This window comes from Lampris incognitus, chromosome 3, assembly GCF_029633865.1.
Source record: "Lampris incognitus isolate fLamInc1 chromosome 3, fLamInc1.hap2, whole genome shotgun sequence".
In the NCBI taxonomy this organism is placed as follows: domain Eukaryota; kingdom Metazoa; phylum Chordata; class Actinopteri; order Lampriformes; family Lampridae; genus Lampris; species Lampris incognitus.
The window spans coordinates 108,047,446-108,069,263 of NC_079213.1; positions in this window are offsets into that span (position 1 = coordinate 108,047,446).

A 21,818-nucleotide genomic window follows, 5' to 3' on the forward strand; every position below is an offset into this window, starting at 1 on the left:
AAAACCACCCTCACCACTGATGGAGGGATCAGTTCTTTCCAAACGGAGCTGTTGAAGTTAAGAGCTGCATGTATTTGGTGGAATTATGTGAAGCCTCTCTTTTTTCTTTGGTATCGCAACACATATTGCAAAACGCAAAAAAAACATCACAATGTTAATTTTTCCCGATATCATTAAGCTCTAATTCAATGTCTCAATGTCTTTAACGTCATAAAGAGGAGAAAATCTGTTAAAGTATGTCATGCTATTAGATATTATATTAGATAATAGATTATAGATATTATATTAGATAGTGGTCACTTTTTCTTAATTTCTTACTTCACTTTGTGTAAAACCCTCATTAAGTATGGAGGCATCAGCCTACTTTTTTCAGTTGAAATTATGTGGTAAGTGCAAAAGGAGCCTTCCAACTGGTGAATGTATATGATTAGCTGGACAGGTCATTGGACACCTTGGACACCATGTCGACTCATCCATATTTCAGCCAGAAGTGCCAACATTTTGCTTATAATTTAACAGCAAGGTTTAGACAAATACAGCTCCAACGTGTGGGTTGTGGAATGGTTTGGTAAGAAAAAGGTACAGGAAAGGAAATGATTTGGGGCTAAGCATGAAAGAGATGCTTCATTGCACAGTAATAATCAGCCAGTATTGATTAATATTGACCAACATTTCTCCTGGATTCTCTGGAGTTTGACTGGTTATCTACATTTCCTGGTTTGCTTGTATTTTAATGGAACGTTCTTGTTCACTATCAAGATCAATGCTCATCGAAGTATCAAAGATCCTAAAATATACTATTTAGGTGCTTGGCCGGATTAACCCACCAGGGGGCTCTGGGGCATGCATGCCCATTGCCCCCACCTCGCCCCGTCAGATAGGCTACACAAACAATACTAAACACTGTTAAATTAAAACTATGTAAAACTAATGCATGGTAGTCGACGCTATGCCAATCTGCATGGACTTTGTAGCTTGGGGCCCTGCATCAGTAGAGACTGTAGCTTGGGGCTCCCGCATCAATAGAGACTAACTTGGGCCAATGCAGGGTTGGAACAAACGTCCCTTGTAGGGTATGATTGGGGATCCCTACTATACACGAGCACAACACCCCTGACCTTTTGAGAAGCCTCCAGCTGCAGCAGCTCCATCTGGAGACCTCTGTCCCCAGACAGCTCTGCGCTCAGCCCCAGACAGAGCTGTCGCAGCTGGAGTGTATTGGACCTTTTGGGGCCCCTCGTGGTCTGGGGCCCCAAGGCACTTGCCTGGCATGCCCGGTCCGCAATCCAGCCTTGTTTAGGTGAACCACATATCTGACTGAAGTGAGATTTTTGCAGGAGAACTCATGCAACTTTTAAATTATGAGTTTTTTTTTAATCAAAATTTAGACTCGAATATTTCAAAAGCTCATGCATCAACCAATAAAGTGCCATGAAAAAACCCCAAACATAGTTGCTGTTAGGTAAGTGTTTCTTCCAACAGTTTGAATTCCACATGAGCTCACAGAAGCAAGACATGGTGCTGCAATGTGACTGTTAATTTCAAATCAGTCATCCTAAGAAAGGAATGCCAGTATGGAGACACATGGTGGGATAAAAATCTCTCATCATGTTGAAAACCATTGAATGGCAGGACTGATCACGTGTTTACCTGACAAGAGCACTCAGCCAGATGTCTTTGGCATGTAAAGCTGATGATTTGACGGGCACCATTCAAGATGAAAACAGATGAATATTGCTAAAGCAAAGCTGTTTTACGCACCCCTTTATGTGGAGACTTGGTGAGCTTATCAATGTTGTTTCAAAATTGCAAAATTGCCGACAATAGTTTCGCCATAGACCAACACATACTAAAATCATCACGTCATGAAAACTGCTCTGGTCCCATGATCAGTTTACTTTGGCATCATGGTCTTTCACGGATAAAGTTAATTAGACTGAAAAGGCATGGTAGAAATAACACCGGGGGCTGTCCTCAACCGAACATTTTTATCAATGTTAGAATAATGAGTTTTCAATTTTTAGTATCTGAAATTATTATCTGATGCAGAAATGAATGGACGGTAATTCTGATGGATCAAATTTCAGGATCCACTGAAACTAGTAAAACAAAGCTCTTGCATTAGTTTTACCAAGCCCTCAGCCCATGAATCTTCAGTGCATTTATTAAAAAAATGTCCTGCAACCAGTCAATCGTAGAATTTGTTACTGCTTTTGATTAAAGAGTGCTTTCAATTTGTGTTATCATTTATCCTTTCTCAAACCAAAGGCTTGAGAAGGGTATGGGGTTTGTGAAACCAAATTTTGAGGTCAGGCGAGGAAGCCGCTTTCTAAAAACGTGAAAAATGTGTGCGTGGTCTGCAGAAAGTGTACAGGGCATGGAAAGTAAACAATCACCAAAATCCAACTGTGAAGAACCACTTGAGATCAATATCAAGAAACCCTAGCAAGAAGAGCAGACACGAACAGAATATTGATGTTCCCTTTAATCCACCATACAATCAAATAAATGAACAATTCATCCTCATCCCGAAGATCATGCTGATCCCCCAAAACAGTGACTCGGGTGCCTCCCAAATGGAGCCAGTGGTGAACAGCATGTTTTAGGCGACGATGGCTTTGCAACAGGAATCATATTAATGGCAATCTTTTTAGAAAGCACACATGCTCATTTATAGGAGCCAGACAATACAGAGAAATTAATTGTCATTACATAAGCTCAGCACTTGTTTAGTTCAACTGAAATGTCAGTCGTGCGTGATAATGTTTTAATTCCATCAGCAACAAATAAGACCAGAGTTTTGTTTGTTTTCTTCCACCTTTTAAAGCCAGCTTCATGGATCATTCCCTAGGTCCTCGGTGTCAGTTTTCTTTTAGCTTTGATCATCATTGTTCAAAGTAAAGTATTTCAATATGCACTTTAGATAGATTTCATCATGGAGATTTCGTAAACTTGCTCTGGAATGAACTGTATGCAGGGGCGGCTGGCCAATAGAGGCCATTGGGGCGTTGCCCCACCACTCCCCACATCCTAAATGAGCAAGGCAAATATAATACAGTTAGTGTGTAAAAGGTATAATCTGCAATAAAATGTTCTACGTTGTCTAAAATTACCGCTATATCATGTATTTCCCCACTGGGGGCATAAGAATCTTTGACCTTTTTCACTTCTGCTTCGAAGGGTAAAGACTGGTTCTCCCTCATTGCCAAGTCTGTGATCACATATTCTGTGTTTCAGCACAGCATATAACACGATACAGGTGTTGTCATTGACATATAATAAACTTTATGATTCTGTTCTCAGACTACTGCATGTCTATAAAAAAAGTGATTTGATCAAGTATCACAACATGCTAACTGGCTAATCAATGATAATGGTAATTTCAGGGCTGTTAGCATTTCGTGACCCTCATTCAAATCACTTTTTTTTTTAAAAAAAAGCCTGCAGTCGTGTAATACACTGTGTTGAAATGCAAAATTAACTATAACAGACAGATTCAAAGGTGACTGAAAGTTGGCTTTTTAACACACCTATGCGTGAATAAGAGGGAGGACAGTGGAATGGTGAGGATGCAAGGAGTGGAGGTGACAAAGGCATATGAGTTTAAATACTTGGGGTCAACTGTCCAAAGTAACGGGGAGTACAGAAGAGAGGTGAAGAAGAGAGTGCAGACAGGGTGGAGTGGGTGGAGAAGAGTGTCAGGAGTGATATGTGACAGAAGGGTACCAGCAAGAGTCAAAGGGAAGGTTTACAAGATGGTTGTGAGACCAGCTATGTTCTATGGTTTGGAGACAGTGACACTGACGAAAAGACAGGAGGTGGAGCTGGAGGTGGCAGAGTTGAAGATACTAAGATTTTCATTGGGAGTGACGAAGAAGGACAGGATTAGGAATGATTATATTAGAGGGACTGCTCAAGTTGGACGGTTTGAAGATAAAGCAAGAGAGGCAAGCTTGAGATGGCTTGGACATGTGTGGAGGAGAGATGCTGGGTATATTGAGAGAAGGATGCTGAATATGGAGCTGCCAGGAAAGAGGAAGGCCAAAGAGGAGGTTTATGGATGTGGTGAGGGAAGACATGCAGGTGGCTGGTGTGACAGAGGAAGATGCAGAGGACAGGAAGAAATGGAAATGGATGATCCGCTGTGGCGACCCCTAACGGGAGCAGCCGAAAGTAGTAGTAGTAGTAATAGTAGTAGTAGTGGTAGAGGGCAATAGACCCCTTATTGCGTGACGTAAAAGCTGTGTTGTAAACAAGATGCGCGCGCAGCATGTATGGCAAAACATGGCCAAGAAACAACACGCGTACCTATGAAACTCACAGATCTCTCTGTGTAACAGTATATTGTGTTTTTTTTCTCTATGTCTTAAACAATAGTAAACAAATAAAACATCTTAACTGTTAAACACTTTTGCCAGATACATAAGCTAACACTTTGCTTTGTATTTTAAACACCAAAAACATGAACTTGTCACAGCCTCTCGCCCTTGACATCAAAGCGATCGCCCTTGACACCTGCTACACCAGCTGAGACCTGCTACACCAGCTGACACCTGCTGCCCCCTCCTTCACCCCAGCACACCAGCTGACACCTGCTACACCAGCTGACACCTGCTGACCCCTCCCTCACCCCGGCACGCCAGCTGGCCATCAAGCAATCGCCCTCACCCTTAAAAGGCCTCCACTATGGACCAGTCTTCGCTGGAACGTCGCCATTCATGGACTTCTGCCTGCCTGCCTACCTGCCACTGAGCCAACTCCTGCTCTACCCCCGAGATCGGTCACTTCAATAAAGACTTGATTCTTCCCTTACCTGGTTGTCCCGTCTGCTTTTGGGTTCTTTCCTGATACGGGACAGAACTAGTGCTTTCTCAAACACCCTTTTTTATACATATATATATATTCAGCCTGTAAACATGTTTGCATATTCAGTCCTTGTGCCTAGCAGGTAGGTTGATCCGCCTTCCAGAACGTGTGGTGTGACATTGTGACCTTGGATAAAGTCTGTATGGTATGACCTGCTTTGTACTGTGAGTAACAGCCATGTCTGCTGACTGCTCAGCCTTAAGTACATTCTCTGGAAATGAGTCTTTGTGTCAGCTCTTTCTGCTGGGTGTGCTTTTTCTGAGGTCTTCAGCAGATGTTTTCTGTTCCTCCTGTATATTCCTCCATCAGACATGCGAACAACACACGATCTGGGCCGTTCATGCCTGATCAGCACGACTGCTGGTTGCCATACCTTTCCTCGTGGAAGCCTGACGTTTTCAACCGTCTGTAGTTGAGGTAGCTGTTTTGTCTGTCTGTCAAAGTAGCTTTTCTGTTTTTGTTGCCTTTCATTCAGTTTGTCGTGTACATTGATCTTGCTTTCAGGAGTGAGCAGTGTGGTGGAGGTAGGCAGCTTTGACTTCAGTCGACGACCCATGAGCAGCTGAGCCGGAGAAAAATCCACACCATCTAGTGGAGTGTTGCGGTACTCAAGAAGAGCGAAGTATGGGTCACCTTGTGCTTTCTTGAGGAGAGTCATGGTCGTTTGTACAGTTCTCTCCGCTTTTCCATTTGACTGAGCATGTCCAGGACTGGAAGTGGTGTGTTGAAACTCCCAGCTGTCGGCGAAACATCTGAACTCAGCACAGGCATATTGTGAACCATTATCAGAAATTACCATGTCTGGGATGGCATGTCTCCTGAATGTGGACTTCATTGCAGTGATGACACCACGGCTTGTAGTGTCACTCAGCTTTGTGATCTCAGGGTATTTGGAGTAGTAAACTACACACAGTAAGTACTCTGGGCCGTTGTAGTGGAAGACGTCCGTTCCTATCTTAGCCCAAGGTCTTCCTGGTAGTGAGCGTGAGACTAATGGTTCTCTGGGGTTGCTGTTCTTGTTCTCATTGCAGACAGCACACTGAGATACAATGTCCTCTATTTGCGTTGACATACCTGGCCCATAGAGAAAGTCTCTGGCTCTTTCTTTGCATTTGATGATTCCCAGGTGGGATTCGTGGATTTTCTCCAACATTTCTTGCCTCAGTTGACTTGGCACTATCAGCTTTGCAGCTTTGAACAGTAAGCCTGATGAGTAGCTGATCTCTTCGTTGAATGACCAGTATGCCTGGATTTCTTTCGCAACAGCTGATCTCTCGTTGGGCCATCTTTTCATTGTGGTCTCTCTCAGCAGTTGCATTTCTGGATCTTCCAGTGTTGCTTTCCTGAGCGTTTGTAGTTTTTCCTCTGAGATAGGCAGCTGAGGCGGGATCCAGTTGACCTCCAACTCCTATCCCAGTAGGTCTTTGCTTTGTTCGTTGACGTAAGCACGACTCAGTGCGTTGGCGATGTGCGTCTCTTTGCCTGGCTTATATGCAACTGTGAGACTATACCTCTGAAGCCTCAACAGCATCCTCTGAAGCCTCAGCGAGGCTTGGTGAAGCGGTTTATTGAATATGTTCTCGAATGGTTTGTGATCACTCTCGACGTGTACCTCTCTGCCATATATGTACTGATGGAACTTTTTACATCCGTAGATGATGGCTAGCAGTTCCTTTTCAACTTGTGCGTACCTATGCTGACAGTCTGTTATATGCCACAGGTCTCTTGTCTTGAAGTATGACTGCACCCATGCCTTCTGAGCTGGCGTCTCCTGATAGTGTCAGCAGCTTGTTCATGTCGTAGAACTTCAGTGTTGGTGCATTTGTTAGGAATCCTTTGAGCTTTTCGAAGCTTTCCTTTTGTTTGTCTTCCCAATGCCATGCTGTGTTGTCCTCTAGCAGCTTTCTGAGTGGAGCACTGACCCCCGATAGGTTGGGAATGAACTTCGCAAGGTATTGGATCATGCCCATGAAACTCAACAGTCCTGCTTTGTCTTCAAGTGGAGGATACTGCACCACAGCTCTCACCTTTTCTTCATCTGGTTTCAGTCCATCTGCACTCAGTATGTGACCGATGTATTTTATCTCTGTTGTCCTGATCGGGCACTTCTTCCTGTTAAGTTTGAGATTGTACTTTCTCACTCTCTGCAGCAGGTTGCTGAGTCATTGATCATGTTCTTCCACTGTTTCTCCTCAGACTAAGAAATCATCAATGATGTTGACCACGCCATCAAGGCCTTCGATCATCTGAGCAACAGCTCTCTGGAACACTTCTGATGCAGACAAGATGCCAAAGGACAGACGCAGGAACCTGTACCTTCCTATGCGTGTGTTGAACGTGCAGAGCTTGGAGCTTTCATCATCTAGCTCTATCTGCCAGAACCCTTGGTTTGCATCGAGGACAGAGAATACCCTTGCTTTTGGCATGTTTGCTACAACCTCTTCGACTGTGAGCAGTGGATCGTGCTCACGCTTGATCACTCTGTTTAGGTCTTGTGGATCTATACATATCCTGATTTTGTTTGGCTTGACCACTGTTACCATGCTACTGACCCAGTCTGTCGGTTCTTCCTGTCTCGCTATCACTCCATCACTCCCATTTGTTCCATCCTGTGGAGTTCCTCGACTATTTTTTCCTTTAGAGCAGTGTTTTTCAACAACCTTTTTTGAGCCACGGCACATTTTTGACATAGAAAAAGTCGTACGGCACACCACCATCCCAAATATTACAAAACGAAACAGTACATAGCCTATCATAGTATGTAATACAAGGACTTAGAGGTATACTCACTCAGTGCAAAACCTGGGCCTGTTTCGATGAACACAAAGCTGGTATCCTGGCAGGAATCGACGAGAGGGACACACGGAGCTCTTGCTCGACTGCTCTCAGTCACTCTCTGTTTTTATTCTTTATGGTAGTTAGACTTGAAAAGCCAAGCTCACAGAGATAGGTTGTAGAAAATGGGAGCAACGTTGTGATGGCTGTTTGCCATGATTGGAAAGTCTTTGACAGCAGTCAACCAAAAACTACCCAGAGATAGATCAGCATAGCTCAGTTTTAAAATACGGTCTTGTCTCAGTTCCACGACTTGCTCTTGCTCCTGCAAAGTCATGTCCTTTCCGAAAACTACTGCTGAGCTATATGGGTCCCTGACCCAGTAAAAAGATTCAGTGGAAGCTGAGGGGAAATAAAAGGATAATTTCTCCTCAAGAGTTTTCAAATGTTCACTTACTATTTCACACAACGCGGCAGTGTCGACATATCCTTGCCATTTTGGGTCACTGGGAAAATTTCGAGAGTGTCCCTTTCCAGGTGTTGTCGCCAGAGGGAGACCTTTGAATGGAATCCGTTTATCTTGTCCGTGCTCGTGATCAGATTTTTGTTTTGGTCTCGCATTCGAGTATTCAGTTCATTCAGGTGTTGAACAACATCCAACATGTATGCGAGCCTTGCACACCGTTCGTCACTTGCAAGCAGCTTTGGGTCATCGCACTTCTCATCAGTTAAAGAGGTTTTCAGTTCCTCCCGCAACTCATACACGCGGGCCAGTACTTTCCCACGAGATAAGCAGCGGGCCTCCGTATGGAGCAATAAGGCCTTATGCTCCGCTCCCATCTCCTCACATAAAGTTGCAAATAAGCGGCTTTTCAGAGGTCTTGTTTTGACAAAGTTTACCATACGCACGACACCATTCAACACGTTTTAGCAACAAGTGCCTCGTGATGCAAAAAGCAGCGTGTGATCCCCCCTTGGTTTCTCTCTCTCACTCTGTTAACGAAGCCCTTGCCCTGCTCGAGCATGGCTGCTGCTCCATCAGTGCAGACACTCGTGCAATTGTCCCGCTGAAGTCCTCCTTGTTCGAGATACTCTGACGTGACCCCCAAAAAAAGTGTCCTCCCGTTGTTTTTTCAGGCTCATCAAGTTGCAATGCAAATTTCCCATTGGAACGTATCTTTTCCAAAACAGCACTTTCAATGTCTGCAGGCATGTCATCGATGCGTCTGGCAACCGTGTTATCCGAGAGGGGAACTTTGTCAACTTCTTTAACCGCATCTGGGCCAAGCATTTTGTTCACAATGGCTATGCAGGCCAGTAATATTAATGTCTCTGCTACTGTGTTTTTTTTGTTGCTTTGGCCATGAGTTCAGCTACTAGGTAGCAAGCTTTGAGAGCTCTCTCAGACACCTTTGTGGTCTTCCTCATCAGAGTTGCCTGTGTCTCAGTGTGATCACGCAAACGAACAAAATACTGTGTTCTTGTTTTGGAGAGACGGGTGTTTCGTTTGCAGGTGACGTTTAAGCTTACTAGGGACCATGGCACTGTTGGCTAGCTTTTCTCCACATACTAAGCACAGCGGAATCGGTGCGGTAGAATCTCCCATGAAAGAACATCCAAATGACAGATAAGTGTCACTGTATTGGCTTGAGGAGCTCACCGTTTTTGATTTGTTGTGGGCTCTTCATCTGGGTTAGTCCGACTTTGATCAGTTTAACCAGGTTAAAATCAATGTTTTTATTTTATTTTGTTTGAGTATGAAATATCACCAAATCCTGTCGGTGTGCTGTTATTTGTGTTTACTACATTTTATTTTATGTCATTATTTACTTTTATGTATGTTTTATAACGACTGTCATATACCTGTACTGTCGCTTTAAGAGAGAGGTCTTGTGGGTACACGGAAAAGGGAACGCGGGAGAGGCCATTTTTGTTTTGTGGGAGGAGTCTCAAGCAGCGATCGAGCCGAGCCACGCGTGTTTCTTACCGTAGCACAGTTTTGCTGGTTGAGGAGAACGTAACCTTGAGTATCCCTGTAAGAAGATACTGCAAGCTGTGGGATAAAATACTTGTTTATCCTTTCTTACATCGGAGTCCCGTGGACGGTTTCTCCTTCTAACGCACACGAGTGAAGTCCGGGCAGTGGTTGAGCTTCGACCCCCACGTCCGTAAGAAACACCGCTCCCGCTGGAGGACTGGACGTTTGTCGAAGGGTTTGAAACCAAAATAAATGGCAAGGTGGGCCAAATAGAGTCCTGTGTGTCCCCCCTCCTTCCTTGATGATGATGATGATGATGATGATGATGATGATGATGATGAGAGACTGAGGACCCCCCCAACAACACCTGGGGCCCCACCTAACTAGAACACAACGCAGAGCTAACGATGAGAGTGACGGGCATGCAGCAGGCTGACCAGCATAGAACTGCCCCCGTTACATCAGGATCAACATGATCAGGAACACCTTTTCTCTTCAAATATTCCTCCATTTTTGGCGCGCTGTCGCTTGTGGCTAACGGTCTACCTGCATCTCTAATTCTATTGTCTGAAATAAAAAAAAAAAATTACTAATCGCGCTACTTACCGCCCCCACAGGCAGAGGAGAGTACTACATTAGTCGTTGACTGCGTAGGCCTACCACCATAGCGCAGCCATAGACGCCCAACGAGCGCTGTAGGAAATTAATTATGTAGCGCAGCTTAAAATATATTTTTCTGGACCCATTAAGTGGAAGTGGATAATTTCCCACGGCACACCTGACGATCTCTCGCGTGTGCCGCGGCACAGTGGTTGAAAAGGGCGGCTTTAGAGCAACGGGAACTTACCTTGGAGTGTGCACGACCGGTGAGACTGTGTTGTCGACTTTAATGTGGCGTTGTCCTGGAATGCAACCCAAGCCACTGAACAGATCATCATAGTCCTTCAGAATGTCATCTCCGTTTGTTGTGACTTCATAGACTCTCTTGACTATGCCTAGTTTTTGACATGCAGTTCGGCCCAGTATTACTGGAGCATCCTCATCAATGATCTGGAACTCAACCTTGCGTCTTTGTCCTTTGTAAACAAAGGTGGTGGACTTTTGACCCACCGGTGACATCTTGTGGCCAGAATAGGTAAGTAGTTTGCAGGTGGATTGTTTTCACTTTTCTTTCAGTTCAAGTGCTTTGGAGAGTTTTGCTGACACGGCGTTGCACTCTGCGCCGGTGTCTAGTTTGAATGTCACATCTTTGTTGTTTATCTTCAGCTTCTCAGTCCATTTTTCTGTGTCACTATCGATCGCTTGTTTGACTACAGCATTAATCTGTTCCAGTTTTCCAGTCATTTCTACCTCTACTGTGCCTATGAACATGCTGTCATTTTCTTCATCTTGTTCAACTACGTGCACTTTTTTTCCGGGTGGCTTTGAGTACTTTTGCACATTTTTGCAAAGTGTTTTTTTTTTTTGGCAAGCTTTGCACGTTTGACCATAAGCTGGGCATTTTCTTTGTTCGTGTTTGTAACCACATCTGTTGCAGTCTACATCTATTTTTCGTTCATCTTGAGTTTTTGCTTTACTCTTGTCATATCTTCTCTTGTCTTTCACTGCATTTATTTGGTGCACTTCAACATCTTCATTGAGCACTTTTAGCTGGTTAACGGAGATTTCGCTGGCGCGACTGACTTCTACAGCTCTGCTCAACGTGGGGTCCACCCAGTGGCGCCCCCAAGGGGTGGCCACGGCCACCCTGATACTATCCCTGCCCCCCCCCGCTGGCCCCCCCAGCCACGAGTCGCATATGCAGAATATGCTTCTGATTATGCATAATATGCTTCTATCTGATATTTTGCATTAGGTGCTGTTCATTTAAAGCAATCATGTATATTTTTCTTAACTCTCATATTGACAGTTTTCCACTAGGCTATACAGTATACTACAACAGCATCATAGAATTCCCGAAATTCAGTCATGGCTTTTGGTTTTGCTGTGCCACCCCAAGATTTTCAGTGGCCCCATTTGGCCCCCCCTATGAAACATTTCTGGGGACGCCACTGGGTCCACCTCTCTCAACAGCTCTCGGCTGATCGTCTCTTACGCCGCACACTATTCTGTCCCTCACCAAGGACTCATGCAACTCATCGAACTCGCAGTCTTTGGCCTTGTTCTTGAGATCAGTGACGTGGGCATCAATGCTCTCCGTTTGACCCTGCGCCCTTTAGGAAAAATACGTGGCGAATGTAAGGTAGTTTTTTTTCTTGGCTCACAACACTGTTGAAACTTCGTCGTTAGTGCAGCTATTTTTCCTCGTTCAGCTTGCGCAAAGGTGAACGTATTGTAGACCTTGATGGCCTCCTCTCCCCGCGACGTGCGGGAACGTTGCACTCTGTACATTTTCATCTTTTTCTGCGGGAACAACTCGAAATTCTGGATCCGAACCTCCCAATTCTGGGCCAGATTCCCCTCTAGACTAAGACTCGACGGTGGCTGTAACTGTGCCATTCCAAGTGTCCTCTGACACTATTGTTTTGTAACGACGAGACATACAGCTGGCTCGCAGTTCCACATGTGTCCGTTTACTGAATGCTCGACAGTGCACACTTTACGGCATCCTACGTCATAGCTACGCAAGCTCAACAGGTACATCACAGTTTGTACGGCTATGAGGTCGAGGCTGGGGTCAAATTATGACCTCAAACGTCATGACACAAGAAAGCTGATGGACTCGTTGTCAGACTTGAGGAAGGCTAGGTATTAACAGCTCAAACTGTGGTTTGGCAGTTACTCTACTAGGACAGCATCACTTTTAGAGCTGTTACTTCCGTATGTTCAATCACAATACTTGTGTAAGAAACTAATAAATACCAGTGTAACCGGTTATGTTCTTGCCCGGTGCGGGATTCGATACGGGGTGTACTGCACCACAAGGCGACATCACTAACCGCTCGGCTGAAGGGTCAGACCCGTTAGCTAGGGGACTAACGTGTCTTATTAGTAGTTTACAGTCGTCACCCTCCCCGGAAGCGCGCCCTCGCGCTTTGTTCTTCCCGCGCTCCGAAGAGACTTCTGAGGATCTGCACACTTCTGGATCCCACCGCTGCCACCAACGTAACCGGTTATTTTCTCGCCCGGTGCGGGATTGGATACGGGATGTACTGCACCACAAGGCGACGTCACTAACCGCTCGGCTAAAGGGTCAGATCTGTTAGCTAGGGACTAACGTGTCTTATTAGTAGTTTACACCAGATATGAAATGTTCTCCGCAAATCTTGGCGTTTGATAGTTGCGCTTCTGACCACGTCTTCCGGTTCTCCCGCCGGATCGCATGAATCCACGCTCGTCTTCTTCATTTCTCGATTGGGAGTTTTCCCTTCCGGCATGCGATAAAAATGCAGATGCTTGTTTTTACCATCTTTACGATTCGCAAAACCGACGGCGAAACAAATCCATTTACAAACACAAGACTCGCGGCCCCCTTTTGCCTCACAATCTGGGCACGCGCATTTAAATAAGGGAACACGTCTGCGTGGACCGATTTTAACCCCACTCAGACGAAGCGGAAGTACGTCGGCCAAGTTCGTGATAAAGGTATTGTAGCGAATTCGAGGGGCAGTCCGGGAGACCGTTACAGTATTGTAGCGAATTCGGGGGGCAACCACGGGAACTGCCGCGGTCGAGACGCGAACCCGTGTCGCCCGCACCGTAGGAGACGTCGCTAACCGCTCGACTAAAGTAATGTAACCGGTTAGTTTCTTGCCCGGTGCGGGATTCGATACGGGGTGTTAGCTAGTGGCTAACGTGTCTTATTAGTAGTTTACAGTAATATTCGCAGTTCGCTCGTCTTCAATACAAGCGATCGAAGTTTCTTTTGACTCCCCCTCCCACCCTTTCTCCCTGATTGTACCTGGCCAATCACTCCGCTCTCTGAGCCATCCCGGTGACTGCTCCACCCAGTCTGTCAATCTGGGGAGGGCTGCAGACTACCACATGCCTCCTCCGATATACGTGGAGTCGCCAGCCGCTTTTTTCACCTGACAGTGAGGAGTTTCGCCAGGGGGCCGTAGCGCGTGGGAGGAGCTTGCTGGGGCACTGGAGAGCTGCGCCCCAACACCATCCATCCAGTATCCAAACGGCTTATCCTGCTCTCTGGGTCGCGGGGATGCTGGAACCTATCCCAGCAGTCATTGGGCGGCAGGTGGGACAGGCCAGTCCATCACAGGGCCAACACACAACTGGAGATATGGAGTAGGAATTTTTGGAACAACTACGTCTATAAATATGGCGAATATGCTAAAAGGTTTGTATGTCCTGGCTATCTAACGATCTAAGGATCTAAGCATCGTCAAACAATGAAACATAATTCCAAAAATGATCCCAGATTGGTCCCCTAATATGGTTTCTATCTGTCATCCTGATCAACACGGATTCGAGCCAAGTCATATTAATATTCAATGGATATGTTTTTAATGCATCTTATTATAACACCAAACAAAACAACGTTTTTGTTTTAAGTGAGCCTCTTATCACCTGAGAGAAAAGGACAAAACAAAAAAGAGGGCAAGTGGCACGTCATCTGACATCCATCCATCCATTATCCAAACCGTTTATCCTGCTCTCAGCATCGCGTGGGATGCTGGAGCCTATCCCAGCAGTCATTGGGCGGCAGGTGGGGAGACGCCCCGGGCAGGCCTCCGGGCATGAAATCAATTAATCAAATGTGTGGCAACGTCATTTGACTTTGAGCCAGTTCATTTACGTTTTGATCATTATAAGAACAATTACCATATATCAGCATCCATGCATTCAGAGTCATCTTCCAACGATGTCTTCCCTGCACCATCTCAGGACATTGATTTTAAAGTACTCATCCCAACAGAAAACATTGCTGAATGCACTTCACCTAGACAGGGGTCCCTAGAAATTCTGGGTCCCCTGTCTAAATACGATGCTCGGCCCAGGTTCTCCCAAACCACTGCATCAAATTTAATAGAATATGGCTGCTTTCACACGGGGCTTCCATAACAGTGCTGCATTAATTTTTTATGGGAACACCTGTGCCTCATCATCAGTGGCGGTCACTCAGGGTCAAGTCAAGCCAATTCTATTTGTATAGGCCAATATCACAAATTACAAATTTGCCTCAAGGGGCTTTACAGCAACACAACATCCTGTCCTTAGACCCTCGCATTAGGATAAGGAACAACTCCCTAAAAAAAAAAAAACCCTTTAACAGGGAGAAAAAAATAGGAAGAAACCTCAGGGAGAGCAACAGAGGAGGGTCTTCCCTGCACCATCTTAGGACATTGATTTTAAAGTAGTACTCATCCCAGAGTCGAGTATGACCCCCTGGATCCTCAGGTGGGCATAGAGGCCGATCCTGGAAGCACGTAATGGGAGGACGCCTGAGCGGGACAGCTTTTTACGTGGAGTGGCTGATGCTCCTGCAGCCACCACACGGTCCTTGGCGGGGGGATGGCCAGAGTCCAATGGTGTTGAGAACCAAGATGATTGGGGACCGCCCTCTGTTGCAGCCTTCATCCACCTTCACTGCCGTTGTGACCTGGAGACATCTTCCGCCGGTTCCGCCGTTGAGGTCTTTGTTGGATCACACTTTGTCTGGAACCTCCCCCTTGACCTATCCACCTTGGGTGACCCTACCAGGAGCCAAGCTCCAGACGGCGTAGCTGTTCGGATCAGTGGTACATGCAAGCTTCTCCAGCACAGCGAGGTGGTGATGCAGGAGAAGCATGGCAGTGCCTACCTTGTATTCACAGTATAATCTGCTTTAAGCAACCTTTCTGTATTAAGGGCATTCAATCATGTTAAGGACGGTACGAGAGGACGGTACGTCGAAACATGTAACAGAAGACATCTCGTGATTGGTTCTCTTAATCGCATCACGGCGTTTTACATCTTTTTGTGCCCCCGCGCTTGTTCCGTATACGTTCTGGCTTTTCTCATTTACAGCGATACTGAAGGATTTCCGGAAATGCTACTTTGCCCCAAAGAGGAGCATTGCCACAGCCCACCCCAGCGCATCTAGTTCATTTCACGACGGCTGCCCTCACAAACGGCTTTTGTAGCATTGCTGTGTTAACCATTACAGAAGTGCCAGCACTTCCCTGAACTCATACTGACATTTGCTTGAAGTGGAATTTCCACATTTAGTGCGTTCGAACACGTCGCAACGGTTTCGTGTGAGCAAGGCAGAAGCGACGGCACGTTACAGCAAGGATCAGAAGCGGCCTCGCCATCGGTTCTCTCGATTATGACTTCAGTGGTCCGCGCTTGCGCTTGCTCACAGCTTTACACTCGCTTATGTCAATACCACCACATACCTGGAAATATTATTCTCTCCTCAGAGGGGGAAATGGATGGATTGACCTTAATAGAACACTGTCCCTGTCTCATGTCCACACCTGGCCTGTAGAAATAACATTTACGGAGGAGTACTGGGGACAACCTGCTCGTGACTCATCAACCCACCCCATCCACACTTCATTAGCAGCATCCCTGTGCCAACTGCCATTTCCTCAGAACCGCAACGCATGTCCTGTTAACAGCGAGACAAAAAAGCCACAGTGGCATCGCACAAACAGCTTAAATACACACCAAGCCACAAAGGAGTTTGCTATCCGAGAATTTACTGGAAGCTGAAGTTCACCAAGGGGGGGGAGGGGGGGGGTGGGGTCTTTTGAGTGGATGTGTACTTAGGCGGGCGATGATTACTGCGACGCTGTTCAAACAACCTGGAACCGGTTGGTAGACGGGCGCTTTGTTTACCCGGCGGACATATGTTCAATGCTCGGCTAAGCAAGGCAATTACCAGCTGAAAGCTCCACCGACACAGTAACATACTGCCACTCAGACGCCGTTGTCTCTGCAGCGTAGTTTCATCACTGCGCAAAGAGTGAGAGTATATATATATATATATATATATCCGGAGGGAGTGGCACACATTTGACAAAGTGTGAAATGTGTAATTTATGTTGAAATCAGTTGGCGGGTACACAACACTTAAGGGCAGCTGCACGCGTTGTTTGGCTTTCCGAGCACAATGAGCTGTGTTGTCGGCCGTAATTGCTCCCTTGCAGAGACGAGGGTATGGCCACTCGCCGGTTGCCAGATGCTTTTGCCAAACAGGAAAGTGGGTGTAATCTCGGCCTGACATTATTCCATAAAAATCCACCCAAGAGTCCTGGGCTAAAGTCTGAGTTTTGTTATCGTTCCCTAGCCCGGCTTATTCAGATCTCCGAGTGGTTCCGCTGACGTTTCGCTCGCTTCCCCTCCGGCTAAAGGTCAACAAATGGAGCACCGAGATAAACACTGCAGAGCAGAGCAAGAGCCCCGTAAGACCGTGTGTGTGTGTGTGTGTGTGTGTGTGTGTGTGTGTGTGTGTGTGTGTGTGTGTGTGTGTGTGTGTGTGTGTGTGTGTGTGTGTGTGTGTGTGTGTGTGTGTGTGTGTGTGAGCAATTATGTGTGCTTGTGGCTCTGTGTGTGTGCCTGTGAGCTTGCGTGTGATTGGGAGGAAGTAGAGACAGAAAGAATTGACAGAATGTTCCTTTAATTGTGTGTGTGTGTGTGTGTGTGTGTGTGTGTGTGTGTGTGTGTGTGTGTGTGTGTGTGTGTGTGTGTGCAGGCTGTGGCAAAAATGTTTCCCCTAATGGAGAGCAATACATTATCTATCTATCTAGCTATCTCTCTCTCTCCATCTATCTATCTATCTATCTATCTATCTATCTATCTATCTATCTATCTATCTATCTATCTATCTATCTATCTATCTATCTATCTATCTATCTATCTATCTATCTATCTATCTATCTATCTATCTAGCTATCTATCTATCTATCTATCTATCTATCTATCTATCTATCTATCTATCTATCTATCTATCTATCTATCTATCTATCTATCTATCTATCTATCTCTCTCTCTCTCCATCTATCTGTATCTCTCTCTCTCTCTCTCTCTCTCTCTCTCTCTCTCTCTCTCTCTCTCTCTCTCTCTCTCTCTCTCTCTCTCTATCTATCTATCTATCTCTCTCTCTCCATCTATCTGTATCTCTCTCTATCTATCTATCTATCTATCTATCTATCTATCTATCTATCTATCTATCTATCTATCTATCTATCTATCTATCTATCTATCTATCTATCTATCTATCTATCTATCTATCTATCTATCTATGTATCTATCTATCTATCTATCTATCTATCTATCTATCTATCTATCTATCTATCTATCTATCTATCTATCTATCTATCTATCTATCTATCTATCTATCTATCTATCTATCTATCCATCTCTCTCTCTCTCTCTCTCTCTCTCTCTCTCTCTCTCTCTCTCTCTCTCTCTCTCTCTCTCTCTCTCTCTCCATCTATCTGTCTATCTAAAGGGTAAGAATGTCAGCAGGTCTGCAGCAGGGGTTATGTGATAAATACAGAATAGGGCTCCACTTCAGGCTGGGAGAGTGGGGTACGGGGTGCTGAAAAGATAGTCGATTGCAGTGAACACCCCCCCCCCCCCCCCAAACACACAACTTGACCGCTGTATGGCCTTTATAGTGTAGTGTTGCGGTGGTCTGTGCAGCATTGTGGCATATTATGTCGTGCTTTGTGGAATGTGGTATTTAATTCATTAGGCTTGATGTCGTGAGCCCAGTTGCATTGCACGGCATTACAGGTGTGTGTGTGTGTGTGTGTGTGTGTGTGTGTGTGTGTGTGTGAGTGATTGTGTAGTGTTGCCCTGTGTATGTTACATATTTTCATTTGCTTTGTTTTGTGGTACATGAACTCTGATGATCTCTTTATCAGCAAAAAAGAAAGAAGAATCAATAAATAAAACAGGCCGCCAGTCCATCACACAGGGCCCGCATTTATTAGAGTCGATTCACCTGACCTACAGGTCTTTGGACTGTGGGAGGAAACCAGAGCACCCGGAGGAAACCCATGCAGACATGGGGAGAACATGCAAACGCCACCCCAAGGTTGGACTACCCCGGGGCTCGAAGGCCAGAACCTTCTTGCTGTGAGGCGACTGCGCTAACCTCTGCGCCACCGTGCCGCCAAGCTTGAGAACTTCAACTGTGTAATTGTATAAAAATATTCTCGATGATTTCTTTACTTGTTTAACACTGTAAGTTCTTCTCCATATTGAAACTCTGTCATGGGTAGGGGTCCTCACGAGATGGCAATTTGGCAGAAACAGCTACCAAAGGGAATGCATGTGGTATTTACCGAAACACAGTATTTCTTAGATATTGTGAAAATGATGAATGACGCCTGCCTTTCTCCTATATTTCATCCAGCTGCAATTGATGAAAATAACAACAACAAACAACATTTACAGATGCATGAAGCCGAGAAGCGGTCAAGGAAAGATCCCCAATAGAAGGCCCCGTTTTAAATCCGCCCCGAAGTCAATGAGGCCGAACTTGAACGGGGCCTGCCGGACGGCTGAGGAGGTGTCCAGTTTCTCAGCGGCCGGTCCGGAGGCCCGCGAGAGGAAATTAAATTGCGTTTCCCACAGCATCATTAATTGCTTCGGAGAAGGGGTTTATTTGCTGAAGCTTTTCCGGTTAACCTGGCGCTTAAAGCGGGGCAGAACGGAGCTACGACGACGTGTTTTCTTTCGAGTTACATGGCCTTTGTCTATTACGCAACTGGGACTTGGGACACTTGAAGGAAAAAGGAAGAAGAAAAAAAAAATCCAAAGATAAATAGTGATGTATTCGTTATCATTCCTGCCTTAGAGAAATAAATTGCGTTCTTTACTCGGAGGGGGAAAAAAACAGGATTTTCCACTGGTGCGGTCAGCACAGAATGTTAACAGTGACTTTCTCTGCTTGGCTGTATGGCTTTGATGTAACACGGGTCATACTCAACACATCTACCAGGTAATTTATCTCACGCAGCACAAACCCAGGTTGTCCACCCTCATCACGCTCCAGTTTCTGGGTAAACAACATGCTCTGCATAGAAGCCATGCGAAACGTTGCGATCGACCACAAAACCTGTGTATTTTGATAGTGGAGGACCTTCCACATCAGTTTCTGATGCGCTACATAAATCCCAGCACTCTAAAACAGCAACGTTTGACCCAATCTGTTTCATTCAAGCTTGGGGTCCATGTGCTTGTGCCTTTCTCAGAGGGCTGGAGATGAGGCCGAACAGCCTTTAAACTGATGAGATGCCAAACCAAACTTGACACTGTGGAATTGCGGCATTGTGGAAAATAACGACAGTTGGAAGTGACCGCTCGGTGTTGGGAAATCTGGAAGCAGTAGAATTTGGGCGGGTCGGGCAGAGTTGAGTTCCAGGGTGGGAAGCCTTACCCCTATAGAAACGTATAATTGGGTCGGTGAAAGCTCTATGGAAACACATTTAATTGAGAGTTCATCTGGACAGCTTTCTGAGGCCACATTCACATTTGCATGTTTTTGGTTGGACAGCCAAGGCTCGAGTCGCTCATGTTGTGTGTCCGTACACACACACACACGTAAGAGGACCGAATACTATTACGCGTATGAACAGTAACAAATTTAGAAATTTCAATATCAGGTGGGGGTAAACATGATCCATGGTGTCAGAGAATTTGGAGGTGGCCCTTCAAGTTTGGTTTGTTTCTGCAGAAAGAAGCTGGACTCGGTTGTGTTTTCATGTCTTCATCAGCAATTGCAGCAAAAACAAAAAGAAGAAAAAAAAACCTGCCTATGAACCTGAAATTATTTTATCTGTGTCTATCTGTCTATCTGAGTTGAATCAGGATCTTTTTTTGTAAAAGGGGAATGAAACGTTCAGGCAGTGTTGTGCAATTACTGTTCATCAATTACTGTCAACTCCCGTTCACATGCATACACACATACCCAAGCTTATTTGCATAGAAACTGGATCCATCTTCGATTGTTGCTATGTATTTTGAGCAGGATTTATTACTACTTGTTGCTGCTCCCATTAATAATGGGGCTGAGTTTGAACTTGAACGAATGAAGTTCTAAACTGGGGCAAGGCCACTTAGCTCCAGTGTGAACGGAGCATGCGGTATAATGTGCTGTGAGTACTGCACGCTGGTCAAAGGTCTCCCACGTGGGACCTCAAACTTCAATTCGATCCCATTTAGAGTTTCTAGACTGTTCTGAAAAAAAAAAGATTTTTGCAGGTTAGTGCATTAATTGCCGGTAGACGGGACTGCTTCCTAAGTTTATTGTTTCTTCCAAAAACACCAAATGCCTGATTCCCAGTGTAGATGAACACTGACAGAATTCATCAGTGGGCACCCAAAGTGGAAGTAGACAACTTTTTTTTGTTGCTTTAACTTAACATTATGAAGTAAATGTTGATTTCACAGTGTAATAGCGATACCATAATGACACCATCAACGTTTAGATTTGTTCTCTAATAAGCCCCGCTTTCACTTTGCAATGCGCTACATGCACTAGGCCAGTGGTTCTCGACCTTTTTGGGGTCCTGGACACCCTGCATATTTTTGATCTACCCTGAGGACCCCTCCACCTGATCTTGGGGGAGGGGGGTTGCAATTTGATGGAAACAGTAGAAACTGCATTTTAAATTGCATTATAGCATTTATTCACTCTTTGGGGCAAACATAAGAGCTTTCAGTTGTAACTTAGATATAGTTAAGAAAACAGAATTCTTATGCAGTAACTTTCAGATATATGTAACAAAACAGAATATGTATTCAGTAACTTTCAGATATATGTAACAAAACAGAATATGTATTCAGTAACTTTCAGATATACGTAACAAAACAGAACATGTATTCAGTAACTTTCAGATATATGTAACGAAACAGAATATGTATTCAGTAACTTTCAGATATATGTAACAAAACAGAATTCTTATGCAGTAACTTTCAGATATATGTAACAAAACAGAACATGTATTCAGTAACTTTCAGATATATATGTAACAAAACAGAATATGTATTCAGTAACTTTCAGATATATGTAACAAAACAGAATATGTATTCAGTAACTTTCAGATATATGTAACAAAACAGAATATGTATTCAGTAACTTTCAGATATATGTAACAAAACAGAATTTTTATGCAGTGACTTTTAACAATGCAAACGGGAGCGAGATCTCTTATTAAAATACAATAAATTACACTTGTGAAACATGTAATTAGAGAAAAAAGTCCTGTTACCCTTTATAGTTTAGGTAGATAAAGGTCTCAGT